The sequence below is a fragment of the Triturus cristatus genome, chromosome 2_1 (assembly GCF_964204655.1).
Source record: "Triturus cristatus chromosome 2_1, aTriCri1.1, whole genome shotgun sequence".
Taxonomy (NCBI): domain Eukaryota; kingdom Metazoa; phylum Chordata; class Amphibia; order Caudata; family Salamandridae; genus Triturus; species Triturus cristatus.
In genome coordinates this window covers 965,857,257-965,874,175 of record NC_140581.1, presented here as the reverse complement: position 1 = coordinate 965,874,175, position 16,919 = coordinate 965,857,257, and positions in this window count along the sequence as shown.

Below are 16,919 nucleotides of genomic sequence, written 5' to 3'. Positions count from 1 at the left end.
ACTACGCACTCTACTAGTCACTCTCCACTACTCTCTACTACTCTCTCTCTGCTACTCACTCTCTACTACTCACTTTCTACTACTCACTCTCTACTACTCTCTACTACTCACTCTCTACTACTCACTCTACTACTCTCTACTACTCACTCTCTACTACTCTCTCTCTACTACTCACTCTCTACTCACTCTCTACTACTTGCTCTCTACTACTCTCTACTACTCACTCTCCACTACTCACTCTCTACTACTCGCTCTCCGCTACTCTCTACTACTCACTCTCTACTACTCTACTACTCTCGACTACTCTCTCTACTATTCACTCTCTACTATTTACTCTCTACTACTCACTCTCTACTACTCTCTACTACTCACTCTACTACTCTCTACTACTCTCTACCACTCACTCTCTACTACTCTACTACTCACTCTCTACTACTCTCTCTCTACTACTCACTCTCTACTACTTACTCTACTCCTCACTCTACTGCTCTCTACTACTCATTCTCTACTACTGTCTCTCTCTACTACTCACTCTCTACTGCTCTCTACAACTCATCTCTACTACTCACTCTCTACTGCTCACTCTCCACTACTCACTCTCTACTACTCGCTCTCAACTACTCTCTACTACTCACTCTACTACTCACTCTCTACTACTCTACTACTCTCTACTACTGTCTCTACTTCTCACTCTCTGCTCCTCTCTCTACTACTCACTCTCTACTACTCTCTGCTACTCACTCTCTACTACACACTCTCTACTACTTGCTCTCTACTACTCATTTTCTACTACTCTCTACTACTCACTCTCTACTACTCACTCCTACTCACTCTCTACTACTCCACTACTCTCTACTACTCCCTCTCACACTACTCCCTCTCTACTACTCTACTGCTCTCTACTACTCTCTCTCTACTACTCACTCTCTACTACTCTCCACTACTCACTCTCTACTACTCTCTCTACTACTCTCTCTCTACTACTCACTCTCTACTACTCTCCACTACTCACTCTCTACTACTCTCTCTCCCACTCTCTACTACTCTCTACTACTGTCTCTACTACTCACTCTACTACTCACCACTCTACTACTCACTCTCTACTACTCACTCTGTACTACTCTCTACTACTCACTCTCTACTACTCTCTCTACTACGCACTCTACCACTCACTCTCCACTACTCACTACTACTCTCTCTGCTACTCACTCTCTACTACTCACTCTCTAATACTAACTCTCTACTACTGTCTACTACTCACTCTCTACTACTCTCTATTACTCACTCTACTATTCACTACTATTCTCTACTACTCACTCTCTACTACTCACTCTCTACTACTCGCTACTACTCACTCTCTACTACTCACTCTCTACTACTCTCTACTACTCACTCTCTACTACTCACTCTCTACTACTCACTCTACTACTCTCTACTACTCACTCTCGACTACTAACTCTACTACTCACTCTACTACTCTCTCTCAACTACTCACTCTGTACTACTCTCTACTACTCACTCTCTATTACTCTCTCTCTACTACTCTCTACTACGCACTCTACTAGTCACTCTCCACTACTCTCTACTACTCTCTCTCTGCTACTCATTCTCTACTACTCACTCTCTACTACTCACTCTCTACTACTCACTCTCTACTACTCACTCTACTACTCTCTACTACTCACTCTCTACTACTCTCTCTCTACTACTCACTCTCTACTACTCACTCTCTACTACTCACTCTCTACTACTCTCTACTACTCACTCTCCACTACTCACTCTCTACTACTCGCTCTCTGCTACTCTCTACTACTCACTCTCTACTACTCACTCTCTACTACTCTACTACTCTTGACTACTCTCTCTACTATTCACTCTCTACTATTCACTCTCTACTACTCACTCTCTACTACTCTACTACTCTGTACTACTCTCTCTACTACTCACTCTCTACTACTCTCTACTACTCACTCTACTACTCTCTACTACTCTCTACCACTCACTCTCTACTACACTACTACTCACTCTCTACTACTCTCTCTCTACTACTCACTCTCTACTACTTACTCTACTCCTCACTCTACTACTCTCTACTACTCATTCTCTACTACTCTCTCTCTCTCTACTACTCACTCTCTACTACTCTCTACAACTCATCTCTACTACTCACTCTCTACTGCTCACTCTCCACTACTCACTCTCTACTACTCGCTCTCAACTACTCTCTACTACTCACTCTACTACTCACTCTCTACTACTCTACTACTCTCTACTACTGTCTCTACTTCTCACTCTCTGCTACGCTCTCTACTACTCACTCTCTACTACTCTCTACTACTCACTCTCTACTACACACTCTCTACTACTTGCTCTCTACTACTCACTTTCTACTACTCTCTACTACTCACTCTCTACTACTCACTCCTACTCACTCTCTACTACTCCACTACTCTCTACTACTCTCTCTACTACTCTCTCTCTACTACTCTCTCTACTACTCTCTACTACTCACTCTCTACTACTCTCTCTCTACCACTCTCTACTACTCTCTACTACTGTCTCTACTACTCACTCTACTACTCACCACTCTACTACTCACTCTCTACTACTCACTCTGTACTACTCTGTACTACTCACTCTCTACTACTCTCTATACTACGCACTCTACCACTCACTCTCCACTACTCACTACTACTCTCTCTGCTACTCACTCTCTACTACTCACTCTCTTATACTCACTCTCTACTACTGTCTACTACTCACTCTCTACTACTCTCTATTACTCACTCTACTATTCACTACTATTCTCTACTACTCACTCTCTACTACTCACTCTCTACTACTCGCTACTACTCACTCTCTACTACTCACTCTCTACTACTCTCTACTGCTCACTCTCTACTACTCACTCTCTACTACTCACTCTACTACTCTCTACTACTCACTCTCTGCTACTCTCTCTACTACTCTCTACTACTCACTCTCTCTACTCTCTATTACTCACTCTCTACTCTCTACCTCTCTACCTCTCTCTACCTCTCTCTCTGCTACTCTCTACCTCTCTACCTCTACCTTTCTACCTCTACCTCTCTACCTCTACACCTCTACCTCTCTCTACACGCACACATATGCACACATATATGCATACATATGCATTTATATATATGTATGTGTATATATACATACATATATAAACATATATGTAATCTGCATATCTATATAAATACAAATACAAATACAAATACAAATGCATGCATACATATACATATACATATATGCATACATATGCATGTTATGTACATGGAAGTTTGCAAAACACTAATAAAAGCAAAGCTAAAAAGCCACCTAATTACAAACAGAATTGTTTTAACTTAAATGAGGGTGAGACCTATTGCATTTTCAATGCTTGTTTACTTTGGTTCCATCAAGAAGGCACACAGAGGTGTTACACATTTGCCATAAATTCTGAATGGTAGCACTCTAGTTGCTCATTAGATCACTGCAGTAAAGCTACTGCTCACCAGGGAAGTCTGCTGCTGGTATCCAAAGTGCATGTTTCAGTCTGCATGTCAGAATATTTTAATGAAATAGAAGAGGATTTGAGAAGTCAAACTGTGCCCTAATTTTTCTTTCTGCAGCACTAATCATAATTTCTATGGCAAAATGAATCCCCTCATTTTGTTCTTTTGCAAATTAAATGTTTTAAGTGTTACCACTTTATTCCAATCAATATGGCTTCAGGTGTGCCATACATTTGTCATAAGTTAGACCGTTAGCGCTCTAGTTGTTCTTTAGAACACTCTGTGACATTCTGTCATTGGGCTATACTTGGGCTACATCTGGGTGATATTTGTGCTACATTTGGGCTCTTTTGTTTCCGTTGGCCATCTTGGGAGACTTATTTGTTCTTAAGTTTCCTAATTTCCTCATTTACTACAGTCTCCTCAGTAGGAAATACTTTCAGTTTTTTACTTTGATTCCATCAAGAAGGCATTCAGATGTGTCACACATTTGCCATAAACTCACAATGTTAGCACTCTAGTTGCTCATTAGATCACTGTAGTAAAGCTACTGATCACCAGGGAAGTCTGCTGCTGGTATTGAAAGTGCATGTTTCAGTCTGCATGTCAGACTTTTTTAATGAAATAGAAGAGGATTTGAGAAGTCACTCAAAATGTGCCCTAATTTTTCTTTCTGCAGCACTAATCATACTTTCTATGGTAAAATGAACCCCCTCATTTTGTTCCTTTTTAAATTAAATGTTTTAAGAGTTACCACTTTATTCCAATCAAGATGGCTTCAGGTGTGCCATACATTTGTCATAAGTAGGACTGTTAGCGCTCTAGTTGTTCTTTAGAACACTCTGGGAAGCTCCAGTAGAACACAAAGGAATCAACTGACAGTCTCTGCCCTTGTTGGATGTTCATGTTTTACTGAGAATGTCAGACTTCATTCTCACATGACTGAGAAAGATAATGTGAATTTACAGAAAATATGCTCGTTTAGCTTATAGATCACCTTCCAAACCTCTGTGGGAAAAGCATGAGAAAATAATTTTCTCTTAAACATGATTCATGATATCCCAGCAAAAGGCTTTTTCACATGGTAAAATCACCTTAGAACACACCACAATTCCTAAAATGAGTATGGTACCATCAACAAATGATTTATAATATAACTAAAGTCTTAAAACCTTCTATTAACTGCAATGCTTTTTAATGAGGTGCTATCATGTATATTGGTCCCAAGATGGCTGCCAACACTTCTTGGATGAAGTGCTGACAGCCAATCAGATTCCACGATGAGATGTGTGTTAGGCTCCGCCCAGATATATATGTGATTTTACTTTTGATTTTCTCAGGAACTACTCAACGGATTTACACAATTTAAGCAAAAGGCACGACTCTGAACCAAGGTCTACCTTTCTGCCAAATTTGGTGTAATTCCGTTCAGCAGTTCGGGCTGTAGCTGCGACTAAATGTCCCTATGAAAAATTGCATGGGGAAAACACATTTTGGGACCCCCCTTTTTTCTTGACCCCCGCTTGACGAATCACCCCGAGACTTTCTGGATAGGAGCAGACCGGAGCGGGCCACGAGTTTTGACAAATTCGCGAAGATTCGTGAACCGGTGCCAAAGTTATTCCAAATAGAATGTTGCAGATTTCCTATGGATAATAGGTCCTAACTATAACTACCTACTGGCGACCGCCAGTAGGTAATATATATATATATATATATATATATATATATATATATATATATATATATATATATATATATATATATATATATATATGTATATATATATATATATATATATTCACTGAAAAAACCATAGGTTTCACACACGTTATAGTTAGGAATTAGCATTTAAAAAACCTTAGAAATTCAGTGAAAAAACCATAGGTTTCACACATGTTATAGTTAGCTGGACATTTTACTCGTAAAAAACCAATGAAATTGCCCCGTTATAGTTAGTTCAGCTAACTATAACTCGCGCGCCCGCAATGCACTGCTGATGACGTCACATATTACATCACTCATGACATGGTCAGTGACATCACTCATGACATCACTGATGACATCTCAAATGACATCACTGATGACATCACTGATGACATCATCCTTGTGATAGAGTGGCAGACCTCCTCTCACCTTAATATAAGCTTTGATACACACATTCAAAAATAGAGACTAAAAATTTCAAAACAATGGACATACCAATACCAGTTACAACAACCTCTTCAGTAATTCTAAGATCCACATACACATCCACTCATTCACCAACAGTCCTATACAGTCACTCATACATGTACTCACTCATCATATGTACTCATACATCTATACATCCTGTTACACAATGCCACTCATCCATAGAGTTACTCACACACATAGTCACTCATGCTAATAAAGAATAAAACATACATTTACTTGCATATACAGTAATACACACACCACCATACTTACTTCTACGGAAACTTACACATACTTAGTCTTTTAAACAATCACTTATAGAAACACATACTTATTCATACAGGAACTCTTTCAATCTCTCCCTCTCACATATACTCACATATATACACCAATAGTCACATATACTAGTTTAAAACATATGTAGTTACTCCTGAAGACACTATTGAGACAGTCATTCACTCACTAACACACCCATACACACACTCATCCACCCATACAGTCCTGCACACATGCTGTCTTCAACACATACAAACAGTGAGTCACTCATTCATGCATCTATGCACTACGTAATACCCCCCACCGTACCATACAGACACTCAGACTGATACTCAAAAAAACAACTAATAACCTATATAGACACCCATGTAGCTACTCACCAACCCATGCAGCCACTTATACACAAAGTGAGAGATACACTTAATCAGTCAGTTACACAATCAATTTTTCAAAAACAAATCATCCATTTAGACACTTATATACCCATTTATTCTTCCATCGACCTTGAGATATACATATATAAAACATATTTAATTTTCAGAAAAACACACATTCACTGGATGATGTCATCAGTGATGTCATCAGTGATGTTATTTGAGATGTCATCAGTGATGTCATGAGTGATGTCACTGACCATGTCATGAGTGATGTAATATGTGACGTCATCAGCAGTGCATTGCGGGCGCGCAAGTTATAGTTAGCTGAACTAACTATAACGGGGCAATTTCATTAGTTTTTTACGAGTAAAATGTCCAGCTAACTATAACATGTGTGAAACCTATGGTTTTTTCACTGAATTTCTAAGGTTTTTTAAATGCTAATTCCTAACTATAACGTGTGTGAAACCTATGGTTTTTTCAGTGAATTTCTAAGGTTTTTTAAATGCTAATTCCTAACTATAACGTGTGTGAAACCCATGGTTTTTTCAGTGAATTTGCAAGGTTTTTTAAATGCTATTTTTTTTTTTTATTCTTCATTTTTTTCAAACATATTTTTAATTTAATTTTCTTATCTTTTATAAAGACTATGCTTAAATTTTTAAAATCCTTAAATATTTTTTTTATATATATTTTTTAAAATAAACATGTAAAATTTATTTCCAGATTTTTTTTTTTTTTTTATAGTACGCGTACCGTAAGCTCACGGTAAGCGTACGGTTTACGCAACGTCCGTAATCTATCTACGCTGCTTGCGTATAGTTACGTACTTTGCGTAGCCGCGCGTACTGCGCGTGGGACGCGTGCGCGCTTACGCAACACGCGCACGTTACGCGGAAGTGCCGGGGAGTGACTGTTATGCGCATGCGCGCAAGCGCGTGTCTTTTTTACGCGCACGCGTACTTTTTGCCGTAAGCGTACCGTAAGCGTACCGTAAGCGTACGGTGGGTCATGTGATCATGAAACACAACTTTTGATTGGTTGAAACTACTTTCAGTTCTAGAACTCTCCTACACCACACCCATTCCCCTCATTTCTGCTTGTGATCTCTTGGGAGAAGGAGCTGGTTTGTCTTTGGGATACGATGGCAGAACAGCAGAGCTCTTCTGAGAGTGAGGCTAGCACCAGCAGCACTGTCTTGAGGCAGAGAGCGAGGAAAGTAAAGCCTTCTTATGTTTGGGATTATTTTACTTTTCCAGAAGGCCAGCAAAAGGTGAATGCACCCTTAGTTACTTGCAAGCTGTGTAAGCGTGTACTTTCTAGAGGTAATCCTAACAGGAAGTATTCCTTTGGGAATCACACCATGAAGAGACACCTCCAGGATGTACACAGAAGGACACATGGTCATCTTTTTGGAGGTAACTCTTCAGAAAGACGAGCCAGTACATCCACAGCAGCTCAGCCTGGACCATCACCTGCAGGGCAGACTCCTTCTTCTGCAGGTCAGGTGAGCCCTTCATCTGTGGGGGGAGAATCTCCTTTTGCTGGCCCTCTGGAAATTAACCCTCGGTTTGCGAGGGTTGAAGTACGGTGCGCCACTTGTCACGATCTAATTACTTATAGGGAGACCAGTGTTTCCCTGGTGAACAGTAAAATAGATCAGCACACTTGTCGTACCGTCTAATATTCCCAATCTTTCTTTCCTCTGTCCCTGCATGAACACAACGGTTCTTTTAAGAGCCAACCTTATCTTTCATCTTTTTTTTACATATGTTTTTAAAAACTTTTTTTTATTTTTTTTTACCGTACGCGTACGGTAAGCGTACCTTTTTTTTTATTTTTTAAAAAAAACACTAAAAATCATTTATCACATTAGAAGGTCCTTGAGAGACTACAATTATTATTATTGACTTACCATACTCACTCAAAAAAATATTTATTCATTTGTTTTTTTAAAAAATAGTTTTTAAAATGAAAATCTCTTTTTACAATTTGAAATCACTTTTACAGACTGACACATTCTGAAACCTTTTTTTTAAATTTATTTAAATGCACATGTCCAAGCTGTTTTTTTTTCAGACCACCACCGTGTGTATTCTCTGTGACTGCCTACACTCCAGCAGGGGCAACCAGCCTTAGTGATGCTGAATGTATTTGCATTACAGACTTAAACCTGAAAACCCCACTCGCTTCTAATTACTGTGCATGACTATACATGGCAAGCACATGGGTGTGTGCTAAGCCTCTGCTTCTTCCCCCAAAAATTCGCTCCTCTTTTCCATCTACTGCAACTGTGAAATCACCAGAGCAAGACGCAATAAATCTCTGCCTATAATTCTTCTATGCACACAGAGTCATGTTTTCACATTAGTGCCAAAACGAAATTTCTTTGCCAATTTGAAAGCACACTTACTGCTCTTTTTTTTTCGGGCCAAGTGAAAATCTCTTTTTACAATTTGAAATCACTTTTACAGACTGACACATTCTGAAACCTTTTTTTTAAATTTATTTAAATGCACATGTCCAAGCTGTTTTTTTTTCAGACCACCACCGTGTGTATTCTCTGTGACTGCCTACACTCCAGCAGGGGCAACCAGCCTTAGTGATGCTGAATGTATTTGCATTACAGACTTAAACCTGAAAACCCCACTCGCTTCTAATTACTGTGCATGACTATACATGGCAAGCACATGGGTGTGTGCTAAGCCTCTGCTTCTTCCCCCAAAAATTTGCTCCCCCTTTCCATCTACTGCAACTCTGAAATCACCAGAGCAAGACGCAATAAATCTCTGCCTATAATTCTTCCATGCACACAGAGTCATGTTTTCACATTAGTGCCAAAACGAAATTTCTTTGCCAATTTGAAAGCACACTTACTGCTCTTTTTTTTTCGGGCCAAGTGAAAATCTCTTTTTACAATTTGAAATCACTTTTACAGACTGACACATTCTGAAACCTTTTTTTTAATTTTATTTAAATGCACATGTCCAAGCTGTTTTTTTTTCAGACCACCACCATGTGTATTCTCTGTGACTGCCTACACTCCAGCAGGGGCAACCAGCCTTAGTGATGCTGAATGTATTTGCATTACAGACTTAAACCTGAAAACCCCACTCGCTTCTAATTACTGTGCATGACTATACATGGCAAGCACATGGGTGTGTGCTAAGCCTCTGCTTCTTCCCCCAAAAATTCGCTCCCCCTTTCCATCTACTGCAACTGTGAAATCACCAGAGCAAGACGCAATAAATCTCTGCCTATAATTCTTCTATGCACACAGAGTCATGTTTTCACATTAGTGCCAAAACGAAATTTCTTTGCCAATTTGAAAGCACACTTACTGCTCTTTTTTTTTCGGGCCAAGTGAAAATCTCTTTTTACAATTTGAAATCACTTTTACAGACTGACACATTCTGAAACCTTTTTTTTAAATTTATTTAAATGCACATGTCCAAGCTGTTTTTTTTTCAGACCACCACCGTGTGTATTCTCTGTGACTGCCTACACTCCAGCAGGGGCAACCAGCCTTAGTGATGCTGAATGTATTTGCATTACAGACTTAAACCTGAAAACCCCACTCGCTTCTAATTACTGTGCATGACTATACATGGCAAGCACATGGGTGTGTGCTAAGCCTCTGCTTCTTCCCCCAAAAATTCGCTCCTCTTTTCCATCTACTGCAACTGTGAAATCACCAGAGCAAGACGCAATAAATCTCTGCCTATAATTCTTCTATGCACACAGAGTCATGTTTTCACATTAGTGCCAAAACGAAATTTCTTTGCCAATTTGAAAGCACACTTACTGCTCTTTTTTTTTCGGGCCAAGTGAAAATCACTTTTACAGACTGACACATTATGAAACCACCATGTGTAACTACAACAAAAACAATTCCCATTTCTATTATTCATTTCTTAAGTTACCACATACATCCCCTCTCAAACTGTAAACTCACCTTTAAAATTAGTTAGTTGTGAAAGAAATGTGACACTCAAACAGCAGATTATCAGAGCCAGGATCTCTGTTGTGTTCACCTCTCTCCTCTCAGCAGAACCAGATAATGGCAAACTTTCCCTCTATTTTTCCACACATATACATGTAAGTTTCAAATCTCAGTGCTTCCCCCTTTTTTTCAAATGTAATGACACATTTCTATTGGTTGAAAACCAACCCTTTTCCAAAAGTACCCTGCCCCCAACTTGACTTCTGCCTAGTACCCTTCCCCCAACTTGACTTCTGCCTGCTACCATAGCAACAGCTCATGGAACACTGCTGAGTGCAGTTAGGTCAGAAGTTCGACACACAATGTTTCAATTCCACAGAGCAAGAGTGCTTGACTTTTCAAACCTAACAGCAAATCCATAGTACTGTTCTTTGGTTACACATTTTTTTGTACCAATACAAAACATGCTTCTATTAATTTTCACATACAGCCTAGTTTTTTTTCTAGAATGGTATGAAACAGCCAATCAGTTCTTTTTGTTTTGTAAAAAATATGTATGCCTCCATTTCCAAACTGTCTTTCTTTTCATATTGCCATTCTACTGAAAGACACCTCCTGAGTGCATCCAGTTCTCCTTTGAAGATGTTCACAGTGTGGATTGTAGGGCACAGCTATGTCTTCTGGAGTGAAAAGTTTGCAGAGAAAACAGATATGGTGAGAGACCTTGCTTTGCCAAATGTAGACATTAAATGGATTGGTCAGAGAGGGTTAAAGTGGCACCAATTGATGCCATTGGTGAAATCCTTCATTCAAATCCAACACCCTGACCTCATAATAGTGCACTGTGGTGGCAATGACCTAGGCACTTTGACTGGGGTAGGTCTGGAAATGCTTATGAAGGACACCTTTGCACAACTGTTTACACTTTTCCCTAAAACTGCCTTTGTGTTTTCCAACATATGCCAAAGGCAAAAATGGAACTGGTCCAATCATTTCTGTCCACAGATTGACAAAGCAAGAAAGCACGTCAACAAATCTGTTTCTGCTTTCCTCCGTGACTATGGTATGGGTGCCATTTACCACAACAACTTGCGTTACGACATGCAAGACATTTATAGAGGAGATGGTGTGCACTTCAATGATGAAGGGAACAGAGTCTTCCTCTTGAACCTTAGACTCTGCATCGGTACTTACTTGTAGGTACCACTAAAAAAATGACTCCATAAACACAACAGCTCTTTTTAGAGCTCCCTAATTTCTAAACTCTTAAATCTGCTTTTCATTTATTTATTTTTATTTTTTTTACCGTACGCTTACCGTAAGCTTACCGTACGCGTACCCCGTGATTTTTTTTAAAATCAATAAATGTTTTTTTTGTACTTTTCTGTCCTTCTTTGACCCCCTTACAATTGTTAGGGGGTCTGTAACTCTCCTCATTGCCCCCTTTCCTTGTTTTCACTCTTTTTTTTCAGAGTGAAATACACAAAATGGCGGCCGCCGCTTCCTGGTTTCGGCCGATTCGAATGTTTACTAAGATCTAAGAGCCAATCAGAATCGCGCTCGCGCACGCCACCGTACGCTTACCGTAAGCGTACGGTAAGCGTACCGTAAGCGGGCTCAGATATATATATTTATTTAAAGGCTATTTTCTCAGAATCTACTGAACAGATTTACACCAAACCTACAAAAGGCACTTCCTTGACCTAGGGACTACCTCTCTGCCAAATTTTGAGTAATTCTGTTCAGCCGTTCGGGCTGTAGCTCGTTCTAAAGGTCCTATGGAAAAATGCATGGGAAAAACGCGTTTTGGGACCCCCCTTTTATCTCAGCCCCCGCTTGACGGATCCCCCCGAGACTTTCAGGGTAGGAGCGGAGCGTAGCGCCCCACCTATTTTGAGAAATTCGCGAGGATTCGTCGACCGGCGCCAAAGTTATTCAAAATAGAATGTTGCGGATTTCCTATGGAAACGTGGTCCTAACTATAACTACCTACTGGCGACCGCCAGTAGGTAATATATATATATATATATATATATATATATATATATATATATATATATATATATATTTATGGTCATGTTTTCAGGGTCGTGCGGTTGATTATGTTAGTGTGCCATTGTGATCTCAAAATTATAGACATTTCTGTTCTGGATGTTTCATGGAGTCAGGGAGAAAGCTGCACAAAACCTGGCAGCTCGTGTTTGCTCTTTGTTACTTGTTTTTTATACTCTGAGAGTATCCATCAGTGCTTAATTTGAGACGGTAGTTTCCCGGACTCAGCACCGGCACTTAATCATAAATACACGCTTTTCATGAGCACTAGTTAAGGACACATTCATTTACAGGGAGATTGAGTGACTTGCCCAGAATCACATAATGTTGAGCTAAGGCCGAAATTTGAAACTGCTTCTCGAGCTCCAAAGTCAGAAGCTCTGGCCATTACACCACATCCTCTCCCCAATTTCATCGCCAGTTGGTGGTTCTGCTTTAGGAGAGGCTAACAGGAGAAGTGGGCTGGTGCAAGCTGCCTCCTGATGAGAGCCCCCGCACTTATTGTTTTGCAAATTAACCACTGGTATCCATTGAGAGTAAAGATGATGCACATTTCCTCCTAGCTGCAAAATGTTACTGGAGAAGGTGTTGGGCTCGTGTAAGGGAAGCCAGCTATTTACAGATCAGCCTTGGTCCTGTTCCAAAAAGACCAGTCGAGAACCGAACTGCTGGGTTTGCGGCCCAGATTAGTTACCAGTAAGAAAGTGTGATTGTCGCAATCCACCTTTCAAGTTTTTGTTTTCTTCTGTGTGAGGCCAGAAGTGCAAAGGGTATGCTCAGATGTGGATACTGGGCTCACTATGCCACATGGCTCAAGCTGCACAATACTGACAATGCCCAATTAGGGTCTGGCGATTATGGATGAAATTAGAAGATGGACTCCAGCACGTGTGAACACAATATGTAAAGGTGTCCCAAAAACAAGACAGCTGGCAGCTCTTCCACGCTTAGCATTTTCTATTTTCACTGTAGTTTATATGTCTATTTTGAGTGTCAGCTAATATAGCTAAACACCTCCTGACTCGCCCGAGTAGCTCAGGCCATGGACAACCGCGCGGCTGGTTCAATCATACCTGTACCTTAGCCTCCGGCGAATTGATACTGGTTCTTCATTGTCAACCAAGAGATCCCCAGTTGAGAAAATCTCTTTTTAATTTAAAAAAAAGCCATCTCTGTCAGGACAAAAGAGCTACAAGAGGAGGCTTGGTATAATTTATTTCGGGCTGCTGATACAGGTAATAATAAACTTTTCTGGGACACTGTTATTTCACCCTTTTTAAAGAGTGACTCTTACCACGAGCTGCTATCTCACATTACATATGATTCCTGTGTCTCCAACTTCACCAACATTTTTAGGTTACCTGTTATAAGGGAGGAGGTTAGATTACAGGAGATAGAGGACCCTTGGCCTACTCTTCCATTGAATATCACCATCGAAGAAGTCCTTCTAGCAGTATATGGAAGTGCAGGAGGCAAAGCCCAGGACCTAATGGAGTACCTCTGGATGTTTATAAAACCGTCGTCGACTTGTGGGGTCCAATTTTAACTAGATTTTTTAATATGGCTGCTATTACAGAGATCTATTATAATTCCAATCTATAAGAAGGGCAACAAATCTGAAGCAAAGAACTACCATCCAATATCGCTTTTAGATTCCTCTGTAAAAGTGATGAGTAAAGTGTTACTCAATACACTGGAAGATTGGGCAAGTGAACTCTTGATACTTTCCCCAGCACAGTTTGGGTTTAGAAAAGGAGTGGGAACCAAAGATCAATGTGTGAACCTAGATTTATTGATAGGTAAATATACTTGGGTCAAAGGTGGTAGACTGTATCTTTGCTTTGCAGACTTGAGCAGTGCATTCGACTTAGTCGACCACACCATCCTATGGTCAGCCTGCTCTCCATTGGTGCACCTAGACCTATTATTAATTTTCTTTCTAGGCTATATGAGAAATTATCGAGTACCATCTGCTTAGGCCCACTAGGCAAATGCAGTGAAAATGTCAAGGTTGAGAGAGGTATTCGACAGGGCTCTGTTTTTGCCCCTTTGTTGTTTTCTCTGTTCATTAATGGGGAGGACAAGGCCCTAAAAGCTATAACTACAGATGCCCCCCAAGCCGCCAGGAGTCTAGTACAAGCCCTATTGTATGCAGACAATGGTGTTTTGCTGGCCATTACCCCGGTGGGCTTACAACGTCTAATGAATGAAACCTTGACCTCTGAGCCAAGGCCAGCAGTCTCTCCAGCAGTTCCGCCTGACTGCCGACTGCGCTAGCACCGAGCCCCTCTCCTAAACAGGGTTCGAGCCAGCAGCCCGTCCCTGTGCCTCTGGTCCGCTTTAGGCACCTCCGGTATTTACTCAGTGTTCCCATTTTGCTCTCTGTGATTCTCGCATTTTTGTTCATTGCTGGCTGCTTTAGTGTACTGTCCATAGTTGTTCCCTTTTTCCCACTGTTCCCACCGTTGCTGCCCCTGAGGCCCTGCCCCCGACTCAGCCACTCCCGCCTCCCTGCTTCTGCTCCCGCCCCCTCCCCCACATATGGCGACTGCTGTGCGGTTGCGCCGCTGGTGCGCCAAAGGGGCGCCTAAGGCAAGCCCGTCTGCACCCGTCCACGACCCAACCGCGACCAGTGACAGAATCCGTGGTTCACCTGGACCCCACCACTACAACTCAGCCACCCTCAACGCCCTCAATCCCGAAAGACACGCGGACTGCGTAAGAGCCTCGCCAACCACGACCCATGGACAGTTCTCGTGCAGACACTGCCGCAGATCCTTCACCATAGACAAGGCTCCCGCAGCCGCTGAAGGGTCGCCTGATGCTCACGCCCAGGAGGTGGACTCACCATCGCACACAAGACCCCCCTCAGACTCTCCACAACTGAAGTACTGTAGAGTCTTCTAGGTGAAGTCAGAGATCGATTTATTGGCTGCAGACCAATTACAGGTGTCCGAGAAGTACAACACAATGTATGTTCTCAGGAGACTGCTTAAAGTTACAGAAACGAGCTTCTCCTTAAATACAAAATATCATGCTTCAGGCATACATTCCTTGTTTTACGATATGGCCATATACATGTATCCATTACAAACGAAAAGGCAGAGTCATGATGACCATCCCACATTCCAGTTAAGCCAGCCCACAATTATTTACCCAGCGAGGCTCAGATCCCACATCAGATATCAACAGGCCCCAATAAACACGGGCATCTCCTGTTTGGAAAACAAGCCATAAAGCAGGAAGAGTCAGGTGTGAAAGAGATTAGCCGGAGGCTCGTGTGGGATGAAAAGGCTTTATGGTGTGTCAAACCCTGATGCTAATCACAGGTGGCCGCAGGACGGGCAGCTCGTGGGACCGGACTGACCTGGGGCAGCGGAGCCAAGCTGCACAGGTCACAGAGAAGTCAAACAGAAAGTACATGTGTTCTAAAGGCCCGTACTCGTTTGTAATGTGTAGCCTATGTGAGGGCAACCATAAGATGGCCACCGCTCTAAGATGGAACCCACGTAGTCAATGTATAATATCGTATACACAGTGCATTTATAGCTAAAACGTTATACAAAGCACTTGTACATACCGCATTGACCATTCGCGGTTTGCTAATACCGGAATAGATAGGGGTAGGGCCCTGCCTCCTACGCGGTCCCAAATTTCAAAGTACCACAGACCCTCCTTTTGCCCTTACATAGGCAATAACTATACTCATATCAATCCGAGTCTAGGTCAATATTCACGAAGTCATGGAGATGTTGCTGTAGCATCATCCTATTACTTAGCTCGTCCCTTGATACAGGTTTCCTTACACATAATGTAGCACAGAGGCCACATATCGCAGGAGCACACTGTATGCACAGACAGAACAGGAAAAGAATGGCTAAGATCATTCCAATGACCATCAGAACTTTCCAACCCCAGGCAGATATCAGTTCCCAGAACCACCCCACCAGTGACCAATCTCCTTTATCCACGTGTATGGATTCAGATATTTTATGCAGTTTGGAGATGGCTTGATAAACTGTTGGAGCGTTATCTGGTATGAAAATGCAACAACTAGATTGGATAACCTTACATACCCCACCGCGGTCTGCAAGTATAACGTATAGAACCATACGGTTCTGCAAAGTCATGAGGCGATCCGCTTGGAGCTCAGCTGTCAAATTACCAAGGGCACCAGCCGTAACATTAACAGTGGATTCAACCACACGAGTCAGTTGTCTTAGGTTCCTACTATCGACCATAGGTCCATAAAAACGGCAGGAAACCCAGAAAGAAGTCTCCTGCTTCCTGACCGGCAGTATCCTCCTTACTAATCACGCCTCTTACAACTCTGGTCTTGTGATAGTCAGAGGCAGCAGTAAATGTCGGCGGTAGCAAATTTGCAATATAACATGTGCCCGAGAAATCAGGGGGCAACCATGTATATGCTCGGTCATTGCAGACAAAATATGTACCCTTGTCAGCCAAAAACGCAGGGGAAAACTGTGATGGGAAAGTGTACGTTTCAGTACAGTCACTTTTCCCCAGTTGAGCTCTTGGATTCTGACCATTACCTTGTAAACAGAACCGACCTAT